Source organism: Euprymna scolopes, chromosome 5 (assembly GCF_053919585.1).
Source record: "Euprymna scolopes isolate OS-2025 chromosome 5, ASM5391958v1, whole genome shotgun sequence".
In the NCBI taxonomy this organism is placed as follows: Eukaryota; Metazoa; Mollusca; class Cephalopoda; order Sepiida; family Sepiolidae; genus Euprymna; species Euprymna scolopes.
Window position 1 is genome coordinate 37,162,518 of NC_136486.1, and position 17,582 is coordinate 37,180,099.

Here is a 17,582-nt window from a genome sequence, read left to right on the forward strand (position 1 = left end):
TTAGTGATAGAAATTCGATATTTCATTATTTAAGGGAACGGCTTAACAAGAACTAGTTTACATTGGACTTGAAGACGATCATGTTGTAATCAGTTAGAAAGCAGGCCAGCGGGGTAAGGTTTCAAGATCTTAAAGGTTTGGAGCCTATCTCCGTTCTAATATCGATAATGGCACTGATGGCTTGAAACTCTCTCCGTGACAGAGCGCTAGTGTATCGCCAGTTATATAACCCGGTATTCCCAAATATTTGCCCATCTAAGTACTTGCCAGGTTCAATTTCAATCATTGATTACCAGACTGTTATAACGAAAGCTATTCATTCATTTCGTATAATTATATATTTCTATTGCTGGCATTGGTTTCACTTATATTGCTCTAGTCAGAGTTCTTTCTAGAAACACATCGGATACTTACAGGAGGGACCACGGGAAGGATGCCAACGTTCTATATAAAGTGATTTTATGGAAAAAACTAGATTCGAACTTGGAACACCCAGGTCGTCAGTCCGTGTCGTTAATCACTTGATCACTGTCCCCCTCCCATCGAAAGCTATGTTAAAATATATCCCATCTTACTAAAGTTATAGACTATTTTCGGATACTAATGAGTCACCGAAGCGAAAAGCCACTCGATGACAAATTAAAAACATCTGAATTACGAATGTTTCAATACTGCAGAAACCGAATTACGAATTTAGGGTATAAACAAACAATAATTAAATTTAAAAAAATAAAATTGAATGATAAATAATTCTTCAAAACAAAACTCACGATATATTTTTAATGAACAATAACTAATTCTTAATGAAAACGAACGTTAAATAATTTTTAATTGAAACCATTTAAATTACAAATAAATAATTTAAATACAAAGTTACTAGTGCAGAAATCTTTTTACATCAAACTTATAGAAAAATATGTTGGATAATTCAATTAATAATTGGCGTTTAAATAATAGCGTTATTATTTCAGCACGATCCGTATTCTGCACAATTACCAAAAATTGATTAATTATTTTTTTAACTACTATAAAACTTGTTGATGCAAAATAAACATGCCCTGACAGTGTTCTTAGATATGTTTTTTATCGGAATGTCTTCGATAAGTATCGATAATCGATAATCATAAAATCCAATGCAAGAAGGAGCAAGCGATTTTGACTCAAGTTGACGCCTCACACAGCCTAACATTTGAGAAGCTTTATTACCGCACAAGCAGAAAGGCCGGGCATATAAAATCAGCAGTAGATTATCTATATTGCTTTGTAAACTACAATGTAGTGTAGACTAAGTCACTGCGGGGAGGCATGGACACCCAACTAGAGCAGTTATTTAATCGATTGGATTGAAAAATGGGCGAATTCGGCGATTTAGATGATAATGAAATATGGGAGGTTGGAACATTCGTTAATACTAATTAAATCCCGGGCAACGTCGGACCTCCCTGTTAGTATACAATATATGTCGTTAATATGTTGTCAACTGTAACTAAATGTGTTAACTTTACTTGGTTTTATTACCCCTCCCCCTGTTATTCGTTCTGTTGCTAGATATGCTTAGAACCTCCACTAAATAAGGTAGCACACATTTGTATCCCAATATTGGTGACCCCTATTAAATTTAAATTCAATAGGTCTAATAAACTAATATTAACGAACAGTTGTACATACGAGGAGGCAGACATCTATCGTGTTAGTATAGCTTCTACTCCAAAACAAAAAAAATCAACATGTATTTTAATGTTAGTTTAAGGTACCCTCTGCTAAATGTGGATGGCCTAGAAAAGATCGCCAATCTGTGTGATATGATTTCATCTGTTTTAGCTTGGCTTTTTCCGTTATTTTTAAAAGGGAACAGGAATAAAGAATTAAGCGTAAATAAAATAAAGATAACATAATTGTTTCCATGAATTAGGAACAGATGCTTCAATTGTGAAGGCGTTACTTCGGAACTGCTCTTTAGAATCGCTCGTGAAAGTATCACGTTTCAGTTTTGTTGGAATTACAAGCGCCCATATTTTTGTGTGTCAGGATTAAGGTGACAGATTATTCCGTGCTAATTTTGGTAAGGTTTATTTCTGCCACATAAGGAATGTCCGGAATGGTGAGAAATAATAAAACGTATGCAACTCAAACGTAGTAATTTTAGCATAAAAAAGAATAATAACATAAAACCTCATGAACAGCAAAAGAAAATGCAAGTAAAAAAATACGACTAAAAATATTTTTCTTAAACCAACATGAATTGGAACAAATAAATTGAGGACGTTGCCAAGGGTGCTGCAAAGAATCTATCATGCTAGAAAACTACTCACGCCAGAAGGCATCCTATATCTATACAAAGCAACACTTCGCTCATGCATGGAGTATTGTTGCCACATCGGGGCTGGCGCTTCTACCACTAGTCTATCACTCTTAGAAAGGGTTCAAAAACGAGTCTACAAATCTAATATATCACGCACTGTCGGCCAAGTCTAACCTCTGTCTCATCGCCACAATGTCGTATCTCTGCGTTTGCTTTACAAATGCTTTATTGGAATGTGCTCTGATGAACTAATAGCATATGAGCTGTCTTGACATCCGTACCCCGACTAACTTGACAAGCAGCAAACCCCCGCCCCTTCACTGTTGAAGTCCCTAGATGCCAGAAAGCCTTTAACTCTAATAGTTTATTCCCTCAAACTGATAGACTTTTGGATTCTGTTCATGTTTCCGTCTCCCCGTCTGTACTAATCTGCAGAAGTGTAAATGTAATGTGAACAAACACCTCGCTGCTACACTCCCCACAGTCATCTGTTATGCACGATCAGAAATAGTAGCCCATTACATTGCGTGTTGCAATATGCCTCATTTTGGATTTAAAAAAAGGGTAAAAAAAGAACATACAATTATCTTCTGTCACACCTTTATTTCATAAGAATAGAATGTGCGGCTTAGGTTTATTTCCGGCGGCTTCGTAACTCTTGCTTCCCTTATTTTGCTCTTTAGTCCTCACATTCCATGTTTCTGAGAAAGGGGAAGAATTACTGCTTTCTAAGTTGTAATCTACACATATAACACTCATCGTCGGTTAGTTTTTAACATTGAAATGATATTTTTTTAAATGTTTAGCTCCTTGCATCAAGTGGCTTCATGTCTCGTCTGAAGCGATTTCTATAGCTAAAAAGAAAAGAATATTAATCGTCAGCAATAATTTCAAAAAGTATATTAAAATTTCAGAAAATTTGCTTAAACTTAAAACAATCGAGTTGGCTTGAGCGTTGTCGATTCGATGAATGCGATCTAAATTTTCAGATACTATTTGACGTAACGGTAACAATTTCGCTAATGAGATGAGAGACGGGGGTTCAATCTTCAGTCGAGTCATAACAAAGACTTAAAAGATTGCACTTTGCTAAGCACTCGGCATTGTTGGAATTATCAATGTTGACAGAGTTTTTAACTGAGATCATGCTTTAATAATGTGAAAGTTATAAGACTTGTCTCCCTTTGATGGCTTCAGAATTATGCTTATTTTTTAGTGATATATGGAATTTGAATAACTTATGGTTACTTCCCCTTGTTTTTCTCGTTACTGTGTAAAATTGTGTATTTTTCTCTCTTCGTCGCAAAATGTAAATAAAAGCAGACGTGCCTCTTCGTGTCTATTTGTAGAACAAAACAAAGATGATGGCGTGTTAATTTTCTTTTCTGTTTATGTCGGTTGATTCTCACTGTTTGAATTCTATTTAAAACCAACGAGGTATGTTTTATTTGATTCTTAAATTTTATAATTAACCATCAAGCATTATTAGGGTAGGATCAAGGGAAAATGGAGTAATCCTGAGAATGTAATGGTGCTCTCCCCTACACATCGGTGTAGTAGCTAATGAAAAGTGAGCCTTCGAGTCGCTCTCGACTATAGTCGATCACTTAGTTTAGGTCTAATGTACAAGCAAATATATGCTTCTTCCAGCCACATTTTTTGTCGTTTATTTGCGTCTCCATGAGAACAGAGTTAGACACAATGTCGGTTTGTAATGTGGGGGAATCCATCTCCCCAAAACGAAGTATTCTGGTTAATAACAAAAATAAAAAATGTATGTTATGAAGGATAATCCTCCATTAACCGACATCAAAATATTTTAGTGCAGCATCAGAACAGATACTACACTTTGAGGTATTAAATCTTTTATTCATGTTAAAAAATACAGAAAAAAAATCAACGATGAACAAAAAACTTAGGCACATGGCCAAAAAAGTTTATTTGCTCCCCCACTGAGCAAATTAGGCACAAGGCCGTTTTTAATGTGAGGTAAAAACCAGCTCCCCTAAAAGGGGTCACTCTGGTTACCAAAAATAATAATTGTCCCAGTATAGAGGGTTTTTATTTAAATGCTGCCCACATCAGCATTATGTGGCACAAGGCCGGAAAGTGGGAACCCCGCAGGCTCCCCTAAAGGAGGGGCACTCCTGCAATTTTAAAAATTGCCTGAGTAACCCCGTCGGCATTCCCCGGTCGGGGCGCCTCAGGCAGCAAGCAATAAACTTGCCCCACCAGAAAGCCCGGTGGCAAGGCCTGGGAGGGTGGACCTCTTAGGTATTACCCAGGCGGTTCCCAGTATGGAGGGTTTCCCCTCCATTGACTGGTACAAATTATCTTAAGTGCAGCATCTGCCGGAACAGATACTACACTTTGATCTATGCCCGAAGACCAAGAAAGAAACAATTTTTTTTATTAGGCTGGAAAGATTTTTATTGTGGAGCCTTACCCGTACAAACAGTATTCATATACCAAAAAGTAACGACTCTAGTTGTATGTGTATTTTGTATTACACTAGGCGCGTTTGATAAAGCACTCCATTAGAAACTGGGCCATTTTGGTACTGTTTTTATTGTTTGTTTTTGTTTGTTGTCTGACTGATGCAATATTATTAGTAGATCTAGGAGGTCCACCATCCCAGACCTTGCGTCTCGGATTTCGAGAAGAAGCAAGTTCATCGCTTGCTTCCTGGGGGCTCTTACTGGGGAATGCCGACGGGGCTACTCAGATACATTTTTGTAGGGGCAAAGTGATCGTTCTTTAGATTCGCTGGTTCATTTATCCCACCTTGTAACCTTGTGTCACAGCCCCTCGCACCTTATATTTCGTAACATACCATATTGGCGTTAAGTATTACAACTCGCGTTCTCTATGTATTCTGTCTTGTAAATACAAATATCTTTTTCGAAACCCAAGTCTTTCTTAGCGACCTGTTCAAGCTACAACAATTATATACTCATAAACGAACTACATATAATACGTAGAATAACTTGCTTTATTTAAATAATTTACAACGCTATTTTTAACCATTCATTTACCATTTATTATGTTTGAATTCATATTTTGAAGCATGACGAAAATTGTACATTTATGACGTCATGCCAAAACTATAATTATTTAGTTAAGGTAATTTTTAAGCTCTATTTAAAATAAAGTTCAAATAGGTCAGTTGGTAGAGCATCAAAGTAAAAATCTGGCTTCGGGAAGTGTCGTGAAGCTTCATTGGCGTCTAACAACTGAGCTGAGTGTCGCCGGTTGTCGTGAAGAATACACTTTTCATTGCAAGTCACAACCCGGTCGAGAAACGGGTAGTTCTTGCTTCGTAAGAGAAGGAAAGATGACACTTCATAACGTCGTTTCTTTTGGTTGTCGTTCAATTCGTGAGGCACCCATTTATCAAGACTTTGTCTTTCCAATCTCTTTCAAGTGGTTGGAAATCGTCGTATACGTTACGTCTAATTCAGAAGCAAGTTTTCGAACAGATGTGCATGGATTGGCTTCAACTAAGGCTCTTAATTGATACTTAGTAACATTAAATAGCCGACCACAATGCTCATCATCTTCAAGACTCTCGTCGCCGTCACGAAATTTCTTAAACCACCATTATGCTGTGCGTTCAGTAGTGGTTCCTGGGCTAAACGCTTCTTTGATATCGCGAGCTGTTTCAGTAGTTTTTTGGCCTTAAGCTAACTGAAATTGTGCGAATTTACTTTTTTCCATCTTGTATTCAACGTTCTGAAAAGAAGACATAATTCTAATCAGTTTCTCCCACTACCGATAATTACGCTGTTGTCTCATCTTACACTCTAAAATCTTGTCCTCGGGTGGCCTTTGGGCCTTGATAAGTGGTCTCTTTTGTAAGAAAAATGCCTGACCAAAGAGATGAAAACTTTATTAGTATAGTAGATGATAAGTTTTTTAGTAAGTCAAAATTCAATGGAAAACGATCCTACCATTTTATTTTTACGGCACGGATATACTAACTAGTAATATTGTACTCCCGCACTTCCTTTTCCCGCCTCTTTTGTTCTATTTTGGTTTCCTTTCTACTTATATTCCCCCTTCCATGCTGATTTCTGGGAACCACATAGTCACCTTTTATTTGATTTCTTTTTGGTTGTTTGTCTTCTTCTCTTGTGAGCCTTTTCAGATCTGATGTTTAATTTTACTTATAAATATCTCCAAATGCCATTGTTAAAAAATGAAGGAAAATAAATAAAATATGTCTTCCAGAAATGAAGACCACATGGTGAAGTGGGTAAGGCGTTGTTCTGGAAGCGTTTGTCTCTTCGCGAAAGATCAGGTTTCCACTTTGTTGGCGTACAAAAGACAATTATAAATCTACGCATGACGGTTTATATATCATTTCTGTAATATAAGCAAATTCAAACCAAAAAAATAACACACACACACCCATACACACACACACACACACGCACACACACATATATCTATATATATATATATATATATATATATATATATATATATATATATAATGTTTATTATACAAACATTATTGGTTACATATGTGCATACACGTTTCTGCAACAATTTCCTTTAACGAAGCAGCGCTCGTCAGGACAGATTTTGTTAACAATGAAACGAAATTCTAAACTGTCATTCTTTTATACAAGTTTGCTGTCTGCAAATAAATATACTATTATTAGGTTTTGCTTGTCGTTGAGCACTTTTTTATAGTCGCTGGAGTTTTAACGGATTTACATCTAGGAAAGTACAGTAATAGAATTTTATATATATATATATATATATATATATATATATATATATATATATATATATATATATAAAGTAAATTCTTGGTACAGCAAAATGGAAGGAGAAATTTCAGAGGAAACATAATTTAATTTAAATACCAAAAAAAAAACAAAAAAAAACGAGCAGGTGAAATTATTAAAATTTCCTTAAGGCCTTATCGTCTGACCCTCTAAGAGGAAACGTCAGAATGATTAATTAAAAACTAAGAAACGAATGAGGAAAGAAGGGAATTTGGTTTCAGTTAGAAGACCAGTGAGAAAAAAAAAAGTCCGCCATTGGTAATCACCTGATGAGTATAAATAGGTGTTCTGATCAATATTCCGATGGGTGGTTTTCTGTTTTATACAGTGCGAGGTCGAACTATCATCTCAATATCATTGAGGCGTTAGTCATTAATAACTCTCGACCTAGCCTGTGTAGACAAAAGATTTTGAAACATCAGTTGGAGATATTTATTGATTTAAAACCACCTGAACAGTGAGATTTTTTTTTTTCACTGTTCTTCCAACTGAAACCAAATTCCCTTCTTTCCTCATTCGTTTCTTAGTTTTTAATTAATCATTCTGACGTTTCCTCTTAGAGGGTCAGACGATAAGGCCTTAAGGAAATTTTAATAATTTCACCTGCCCGTTTTTTTTTGTTTTTTTTTTTTTTTTGGTATTTAAATTAAATTATGTTTCCTCTGAAATATATATATATATATATATATATATATCAAGATGTCTTTTAACATGTTTTATTAATCATTTGTTCATATATATATATATATATATATATATATATATATATATATATATATATATATATATATATATATATATATATATAATGCTCCCTATCTTGGGTTGAGCATTTCTAGAAGTGATATACAAACTGCCATTAGCGTACTAAGCGACGCTCTTTGTGTAAACAAATCGAGCGGAGACATTTGAACGATATCTAAACATCATTAATTCATTGCCCACACAGCAGCAGCCGTAAAGCACAATGGTGAGAAGCCGTGACTGTCATTTGGGCGGTCGGGTTTCGATCCTGGCTTGAGGAAGTTACACTGATGAGCTTTGAAACAGCGAAACAGTACTGTATGTGGATGACTATATATATATATATATATATATATATATATATATATATCTGTGTGTGAGAAAATATGCTTATCCAATTATAGTTCACCTCTTATTTATACAAATAACTACGAAGCATATACAAATAAATGATAAAAATTCTCTGTAGGATGTTATAGGATGTTATCCATCTTACTGATTATTTCTGTCAGCAAGAATTGAACATTTTAATATGCTAAAAGAAATAAGCTGTAAGATGGACAGCATCTTGAAATTTGAAATATAGACTTTTAGTCATTTATATTGTGTGTTTGTGTGTGTATTCTTGTCTTCAGTTTGTCTTTAATTCAGACTGCTTTTTACATACCATATAGAAATTTCAAAAATTCCAAAAAAAAAATGATAATTACAAGTATAAATAGAATATATCAAATTACTGACTTTTATCGTAGGTTCTAATATGGTACACTTGTGCGACCAATTCTTGCATAACAAACTGACTTATCTCCCTTGCTTCATTTGAAATCTGACATTTGTTATAAGAATTATTTTTATATATTTACATTCTTATTTACTTGTATCATCTCTATAATTATTATTATAAGGAAAAAATATATATATATATATATATATATATATATATCTGTCTGGAGTATATATATACATATGTGTGTGTGTGTGTGTGTGTGTGTGTGTGTGTGTGTGTGTGTGTGTGTGTGTGTGTGTGTGTGTGTAACGTTAAGTACGTGGCGTTACACTTTACTTTAGTAATTGTTAAAAAAATAAAGCTATAAATAAATAAAAATCCGGGTCGGCGTTTTTTTTTTGTTTTTTTTTGTAAAAGTGCAAATGGAATTTATTACCGTTTTTCTTTCTTCCCGTCTCGTCACCAGCTGAAAAGTCCCTCGCTTCTGCCCACTAAACACCGGTCAAAGACTGCCATTTCTTATAAGTCTATCTTTTTCGACCGCACTCTTTCTTCAGACCGCACGCTGGCCACAAAGGTCGTGGTGTCCTTTTTTCTCTTTCTTCAGACGCAAGCCCAAGCACACTTGCCAATTTGCATATGCGTTCAAAAGCTGCTCCTGCTGCTAATGCAATTGCTTGCCATCCATCCTTCAGTTGCTGCTGATATTTTCATATGCGTCCATACGCGCTCTATTACATTTTGTTATTGTGAGTATGCGCGTGTGTTAATAGACAACGTTCATATTAAGCAGAGTTGCACTGTCTGCGTTGGTTAAACTTGTTTTGTTAGTACGCGAGATGAACTTGTTCGTTAGTCTTGCAGGCACGGTGGAGTGAGCATAATGTCTTGAGTGTTTCCGTCGCGCTGGCTGGGGAATTTTGATTATTTTCTCATTTATGTTCGTATTGGATTGTTAGACTTTAGGTTTAAAACGATTTTCATTGGTTAAAAATGTTGAGTTAACACCTTCCGTTGAAAAACTATATGTAATTTTTGGAAGTGAAGACGAGAGCATATCCCAATGAAATGGACAACGATAGAGAGTGGCTATTCAAAACAGTCATATTTTGGCGTTAGATCGGTGGTTCCCAACCTATTTTGGGTCATGCCCCACCTAGGCATTTCTAAAATCCCGATGCCTCCCCTTTGTGATATTAGTAGCAGTAGTAGTAGTAATAGTAATAGAAGAACTACTACTATTACTTCTACTACTTGCATATATATAAATATATATATATATATATATATATATATATATATATATATATATATATATATATATATATCGCACACACATACACGGCCGGACGCTCCCCTTAATACAAAGATTCACTATGAAACAATTCACTGTTAATAATAATAATAATAATAATAATAATAATAATAATATTATTATTATTATTATTATTATTATTATTATTATTATTATTATTATTATAATAATAATAATATTATTATTATTATTATTATTATTATAATAATAATAATAATAATAATAATAATAATAATAATAATAATAATAATAATCATGATGAAAAAAATAACTCATTCTCAAATTGCCCTATAGTCTTTGGTATAGTAAACCCAAGGGTGCACGTCCTGTCCATGTCCCACCAAAATATTGCCATGCCCCACCGGTGGGGCATGCGCCCCACGTTGGGAATGACTGCGTTAGATCGAATCGCATCTCGATTTCACTGCAGTTTAATTGTGCCTCTCAACTGGAGCGGTACCATTATTTTGTGATAATACAGGGTGTCCAAAAAGTCACTGAAGGTTTTTAAATCTTTGTCATTTTACCAGTAATAATTATTTTCGTCTTTATTTAAGATATTTTACAGATAATAATTTGGAACTTAATTGTGGATAAGTAGAGCGATTAGATAATAATTTGGAACTTAATTGTGGATAAGTAGAGCGTACGAAATGTCTTGGCGACATTATCTCTCGCTATGGCAATGTCAAATGGCCGCCACGTTCTCCAGACTTGACTAGCCGCGACTTTTTCTTTGGGGGTCTTAAAGAAAGAGTCTATGTTAACTAACCCCAAATCCTGAAAGAATTGAAGGAAAACATCAGGAACGAAATAAGGGAGTTAAATCGCAATCCTGAAATTCTGCAATCTGTCATGAATAATGTTTTGGAAAGAGCACAAATATGCGAAGCTGAAAATGCGCAACATTTAAAAGACATTATTTTTCATAGAGAAAGATTGTTTGAATTTCGCCTTTTGTTTTAATTTCGGAATGTCTTAATCAGATTGTGTTAACATTACAGAAATATATCATCAAAAATAAATCAAAATTAAAAGTTAAGTGACGTTTTGGACACCCTGTATTAATATCAATTAATAGATTCAGACATAATAAGAGGAGGCACTTTCCTTCGAAAAAAGAGGAGGTAAAGTCTGTCAAGATGGTATCCTGAAAGAAGAACAGATACTACACTATCTTCTAGCTGAATTGAGAATTAAAAGTTACGACATTAGTCTGAAATAGTAAACTGCATTATAGATAGCTAGTGAAGAGTTTTAGTATCAAACAGATACCAAATTTCTATTACTAATAATATTAAACACAACATTATTAAACTGTGAAATTACTAAAATTTTAAAATATATATAAACAAATAATAATAAATATTATTTATCGCCAAGGGTATTTTTATTATTTTATTTTGCGAAATTGTAAGAAATTTAATTCCGCAACAAAAGGTGTGAAAATATTCTTCACAAACACCAAAAAAATAAATAAATAAATTTATCAGTAAAAAAAATTAAAATTCGTTAGCACGAGTGGGGTTCGAACCCACGCGGACACATGTCCATTGGAACTTAAGTCCAACGCCTTAACCACTCGGCCATCGTGCTGCCTGCATAATTAACTCAAAACCACTTTTATCAATAACTTATGGCTATTAATAAAACTTTATGAACGGATATGTTTGTGAATAAGCAATTTAGGTCAAGTAATCTAAACACAGTTACTGAAGATATGAGCCTCCATAGCTCAGTGGTTTAGAGCACTGGTCTCGTAAACCAGGGGTCGTGAGTTCGAATCTCACTGGAGGCAGCTGTCGTCATTAAGCCTATGTTTTTACTTGTGTTTTATTTTTAATTAACGACCTGTTAAACTGTATTCTAGGAAATCGGAATTTATCACGTTTGTCTTGTAACATTTACACAATCTGCGATGGAATGTTTAGTGTTTTGACCAGTAGATAAGCATCAACTATTTCGATTATTAGTACTATTGTGCCTATCCTGACTTTTAGTCTCACAACATTTTGGTCGAATTAATCTACGACCTTCTTCGTGTGTATTTTATCGAGTTCGGTAATCTGTACGGAATCTTTTATATAATCCAACCTGATGCATGCTTTTGTTTCGTCAGACATGTTAAGATAAGAATCTTTAGTATTTCGCAATTGTATTCAGAAAGTTGTACTTAATTAGCAAACCTCATAATAAAATCAAAATGAATTTTTTAGGCCGATTTGCGATTTGCAATTTTTATTATCTCAAGCGTCATATATTAAAATATATGAATATATATTTTTTTTATTATTGGAAATCTGTTATAAAAAAATCTGTTTAATCTTCATATCGCGTTATATTTGAATTTAATATCATATAAAGCTTTTTAAAAATAATTATTTTTTATTATTCTGTTTTGTTTTTGTTTGTTTTTTTTGTTTTTGTTTTTTGTAATTCAAATAGTTATATTACCGAGAAAAAATTATCAGAAGAGTGTTTTTTTTTTCTTTTTTAACATAATAATATTGATTTTATGTCCAATTTTATTTTCAACTTTAAAGTAAGCGAAATAAATAACGGTTTATATATATATATATATATATATATATATATATATATATATATATATATATATATATATATATATATATATATAATTGTTTAATTATTTGATCTTATCAGCTTTAAAAACTGTTTAGATTGTATCGACCTACATTTATTTTGTTTAGTTTTTCTGAGATGAAATATAGGGGGGGGGTAGAACACCTAAAAAGTATCTCCTCTAATATATTTAACAAGCCCTTCTGTTGTTATGTAAGTTGACTTAATAATGAATAAATATCGAACATTTCAACAAGATATGACTATTATTTGATTTTTGCTAGATTTTTAAAACATGGGTAAGTTTACGGCTTAAAAAACATCATTATATAGGAACGTTGTTTTAAAGCGTCGATAATGTACACGCGATTTTTGTTTCGCATTTTTATTATTTTGGTATGCTGTAATTTTTTTTTTTTTTTAAATATTAGCAGTTTATTTGAAGCTTCTTCTTTTAAATGGTAAAAAAGTTAGGGTGATAATATTAAATTAAATTACAGTTACATATAAGGATTAAAATTGTGGCGCGCGGTGGAGTTACCTACAGATTTCTCATGTTAAAAATAAGAAGTTGGAAAACACTATTTAAATATCGTGTCACACTAGTCTAATGGTTATCGTATTTGACTTTCTGATTTTAGGTTTTGGTTTCGATCTCAGCTCGAGTATTTTTTCCTTTTTTTTACTTCCAAAAAATGAATGGTTAAAAAAAATATTTTTCAAAAAAGCAAAATACTCGCATGCGCGTTTCTCAGTTTCTGTCTGTATTAATTAAAATATTATATTTATGCGTATTTTACGACTGAGCAACGCTGGGCGGCCTGCTAGTAAATAAATGATATATAAAATAAGAGTATATGATATCCATCAAAGATTGAGAAGGAATGTCTGGGAGGATGGTATTCTAGTAGCAGAACAGATACTACGCTATCTTCCACCTGGATTGAGAATTGAAAAGATGCCACATTAATCTGAAATAGAAAACTGTATTGATCTTTAAATATAGCCACTGAAGAGTTTCAACATCAGACAAACAGATACCAAATCCCTATTAGAAATAATATTAAGCACTGCTCTATTAAACTGTCAAATTTTTTAAATTTAAATATATATGTATATATATTCACATTTAAATAAATAAATATATATATATATATATATATATATATTCGTGTTCCTACCTGGCTGTTTGTTTGTTTGTTTGTTCACAATTTGATTAATATATACAAAAAGTCAATTACTTTAATATTTCATTTATTTCTATATATGTATGGTTCTTTTACAATATACTATTAAGAGGTTACCTCATTTTCATATATATTAGTAAAATCGATTTTATTAAATAGCTGTATGTTAGTTCAGGTTTTTAGCGACAGAGTTATTTTAAGTGTTCCATTTAAGATTGGTATTTCATCAACTTTCAATAATAACTATATTTTTTTTATTCAATTTTCACTCCAAACAAGGCACAGTGCCACTTTGAAGCAGGGGGGCTACTATCAGGGACATAATTTGCAGGGACATTATGAAGGGAGATGAGTAGAAAGATGTTTGTTCACATTACACTTGAACTTCTGCATATCAATACTGTTGGGAAAGCAGAATCCCGGAAGGGAGTTCCAAAGACCTGCAGTTTTGGGGAAGAAACTATTGAAGTAAAAGGCTTTCTTGCACCTAGGGATCTCTACTGTCAAGGGGTGAGACTTAGTGGCTTGTCGGGTTTGTCGGAGGTAGTTACGTCGAGGAGGTACAAGTGTTTTCAGTTCGTCAGATCATTCACCATTAAAGTATTTGTAGAACAGACAGAGAGATGCAACGTCTCGTGGATGGGACAGAGGCTGAAGCCTAGATGACAGTTCAGGACCTATTAGGTTGGCGACTCTCTTTTGAACCCTATCCAGGAGTGAGAGACAAGGAGCAGATGCACCAGCCCAGACAAGGAGCAGATGCACCCGCCCAGATATGACAACAGTACTCCATACATGAGCGAATGGTGGCCTTATAGAGGTACATGATACTTTCAGGCGTAAGTAGTTTTCTAGCACGGTAGAGGGAGCCAACCTTCTTTGCAGCAGCCTTGGCAATGCTCTCAATGTATCTATTCCAGTTCATGTTCCCTGTGAACGTTAGGCCGAGGAGTTTAAAAGAAGTACTTTCAGGCAATGTGTTCTTGGTCATTGCTATTGGTGGTAGAGAAGGTTTCTTGTAGTTATTGAAGGAAACAAGCTTAGTCTTAGCAGCATTGAATTTGACCATCCATTTTTGTCCCCATTCCACTATTGATTGGAGGTCATCCTCTAGTGTTTCTGCCATTTCCTTGGATATGTGTTCTTTTGTTTTCCCCTCATATCTGTTATAGAGAGTGGTGTCATCGGCAAATATGCCCATTTCCGAAACAAGTTTATCAGGGAGGTCATTTATGAATATCAGGAATAATAGAGGTTCAAGGATAGACCCCTGAGGTACTCCCACATTTATGTCATATTGTTTAGATGTACAACCGAAACTTTTCTCTTACTTATTTTTCTCTTACATTATGTATTTTACCACTGATTCCATATGATCTAATTTTCCTTAGAAGACCATCGTGCCATACCCTGTCAAAAGCCTTAGATATATCAAGGACTACCGCTCTACCGTCTCCAGTTTTGTCCAGTGAACGGTATATACGTTCAGAGACTACAGTTAAGATATCTGCTGTTGAACGGGCTTGCCTGAATCCATATTGTTTGCCAGTCAGGAGTTTAGCAGCTGTTAGGTGCTGGACTAGGGCTTGATTAACTAAGGACTCAAATATTTTGGCAAAAAGCGAGAGAAGGCTAATGGGGCGATAATTTAGTGGGTCAGTTCTTTCGCCAGAATTCTTGAAGACTGGTACCACAGAAGCGGTTTTCCAGCAGTCGGGCAAGCAAGATTCGTTGAGGCATTTATTGTAAAGTTTGGAGAGAACTAGAGCAACCTCGGCAGAGCATTTTTTTTAATAGCACAGCTGGGATGAGATCTGGTCCACATGCTTTTGAGGTGCCTAGGTTTTTTATAATACCATGTACCTGAGAAGGTGTGATTTTCAAATCGTCTAGTGTGTCGTCTGTCCGCAAAGGAAAGTCAGGGAGTGAGTGGTTTTCCGAGTCCAGTGTGGAGTTTGAGGCAAACCGACTGGCAAGAAGATTAGCCTTGTCAGTTGCCGTGCAAGCAAACTCATGATTGTTTGCTAGTGGGGGGATCGTTGACTGCCCATTATTTACTACGCTGTTGTAGATTTTCCAAATATCACGGGTTCCTAATTTCTGTGCTTAGTGCGTTTTCTGGTGGTTTCAGAGTAATCGGTCTTAGCTGTCGCTATCACTCTCTTACAATTATTTCTAGCTTATTTATACTTCTGTTTGTTTGAGCTGGACTTATGTCGGTTGAATCTGTGGAACGCATGCTGCCTTTGACAAATGGTAGCTGCACAAGCAGAAGTAAACCATTGGGGAGAGTGGGGCTTGCTATAGAATTTCCGTGCGGAACATGTGCTTCAATTACAGCCTTGAACCATTCAATAGTCTCATTTGCACACTGTTCCGCTGGAAGAGAAAAGATATTTTGCCATGGGCATCTCTGATGAGATCCCTGATGGCTTCCCAGTTATCCTTTTTGTAATAACTCGTTGTTTTGAGTAGTGGGTCTTCAGTTTTAGGGCGAGAATTTAGGGTGATTTCTACCATTATCACAGCATGATCAGCATTCCCGAGTAGGCTGTGGGCATTTGTTGTACAATCATAGGGAACCGTTGTCAGAAAGAGATCTAGAAGTGAGGTATGTTGATCTTACTGGTCTGGGAAACGTGTCGGAAATGTAACCGTCTGAGATAGGAATGGGATATAGAGAAGCTATGTGTTGTCCTACCAGCTACGTATGTGTAATTAGAGAATCCTCGCCAGTTACTGTGGTGGACATTGAAGTCACCAAATACATGTATTTGTGCGCTAGTATCGAGGGAGAGTGCTATATCTATGCTGTCAGAAACTTTGTTTATTAGGGTACAGTCCTGGGTTGAGGGAGAGCGGTAGAGAATATTGATAATATATTTAATTTAATTAATTTGGAATTATTATTTCCGACATCGATTTTTTTTTAGAAACGGGTAAAGTTATTTCCCCTGACGAACTTATTTTATATGTTCCGAAGTTCGAAAGATAAAAAACGAAACTTTCTCCCATATAATATAATTTGCTAATCGCAATATGTTTCTGGCGTGAAAACATAATTTCTCGTAGACAGAAAGATGTTTTGCTCAATATTTAAATATTAAAAAATAAATAAATAAAACATTTACGAATAAATGAAAAGATCTCATTTGTTTTTTATTATTCTTGAAACGACTATACAGAATCTTTGAGCATTCCGGGAATTGAACCCCCCCCCTTGAAAAAAAAACTATGAAACCAGTCGAAAATGTTTTGTTTACGCAAAAATATCAATGAAAAAAAGAAACAAAATAAATCAAATCAGTAAAAGTCATTCCATTTTGTTCTTTTCAAACGCGTTAATGTTTATAACGTTATTATTTCTACAGTGGGCAAATAAGCTTTTCCCTTTATTCACTTTTCAGGCTTAAGTCTGCCTACACGGCTAATTTTTTCGATCGCTCCGGCACTCGCTGCTATTTTTATTAAAACAAAAGTTGTTCTGATTATATTTTGTTATTTATTTTATTTATTTATTTATTTATTTATTACGGAGGTGGGTCCAGCGCACGAGCAACAAAGAGGGTTCAATATCTGGAGAATAACTTCTCTTTGTATCCATTCTACCGAAATATCGGCTGGAGAGGGTATCATGTACTTCTTTTTGAGCGATTACATTTACATGTTTTTATCCGTTCTTTATGTTGAAATTGTTGTGAGGATATCGACGTTGCCCACGATAAAAACAATTAATATCCTTAGTATAGCCGGTTTATTCCAAACGGAACTTCATGTTGTCCCGAGCATCGCCGGGTACCCATGCTACCATGCTAATATATATATATATATATATATATATATATATATATATATATATATATATATATATATATATATATATATATATAAACTAATAATAATAAATAATATTATGCCCCGGAGGTAC

At 34.4% G+C, this 17,582-nt stretch overlaps 2 non-coding genes across 2 annotated transcripts; one reads left to right on the forward strand and one right to left on the reverse strand.

Moving 5' to 3' along the window:
- Positions 1-11,397: 11,397 nt before the first annotated feature.
- Positions 11,398-11,480, reverse strand: Trnal-uaa (transfer RNA leucine (anticodon UAA)). The gene has a single exon. It is a non-coding gene; the product is annotated as a tRNA-Leu (tRNA).
- Positions 11,481-11,608: 128 nt separating this feature from the next.
- Trnat-cgu (transfer RNA threonine (anticodon CGU)) lies at positions 11,609-11,682 on the forward strand. The gene has a single exon. It is a non-coding gene; the product is annotated as a tRNA-Thr (tRNA).
- Positions 11,683-17,582: the final 5,900 nt, after the last annotated feature.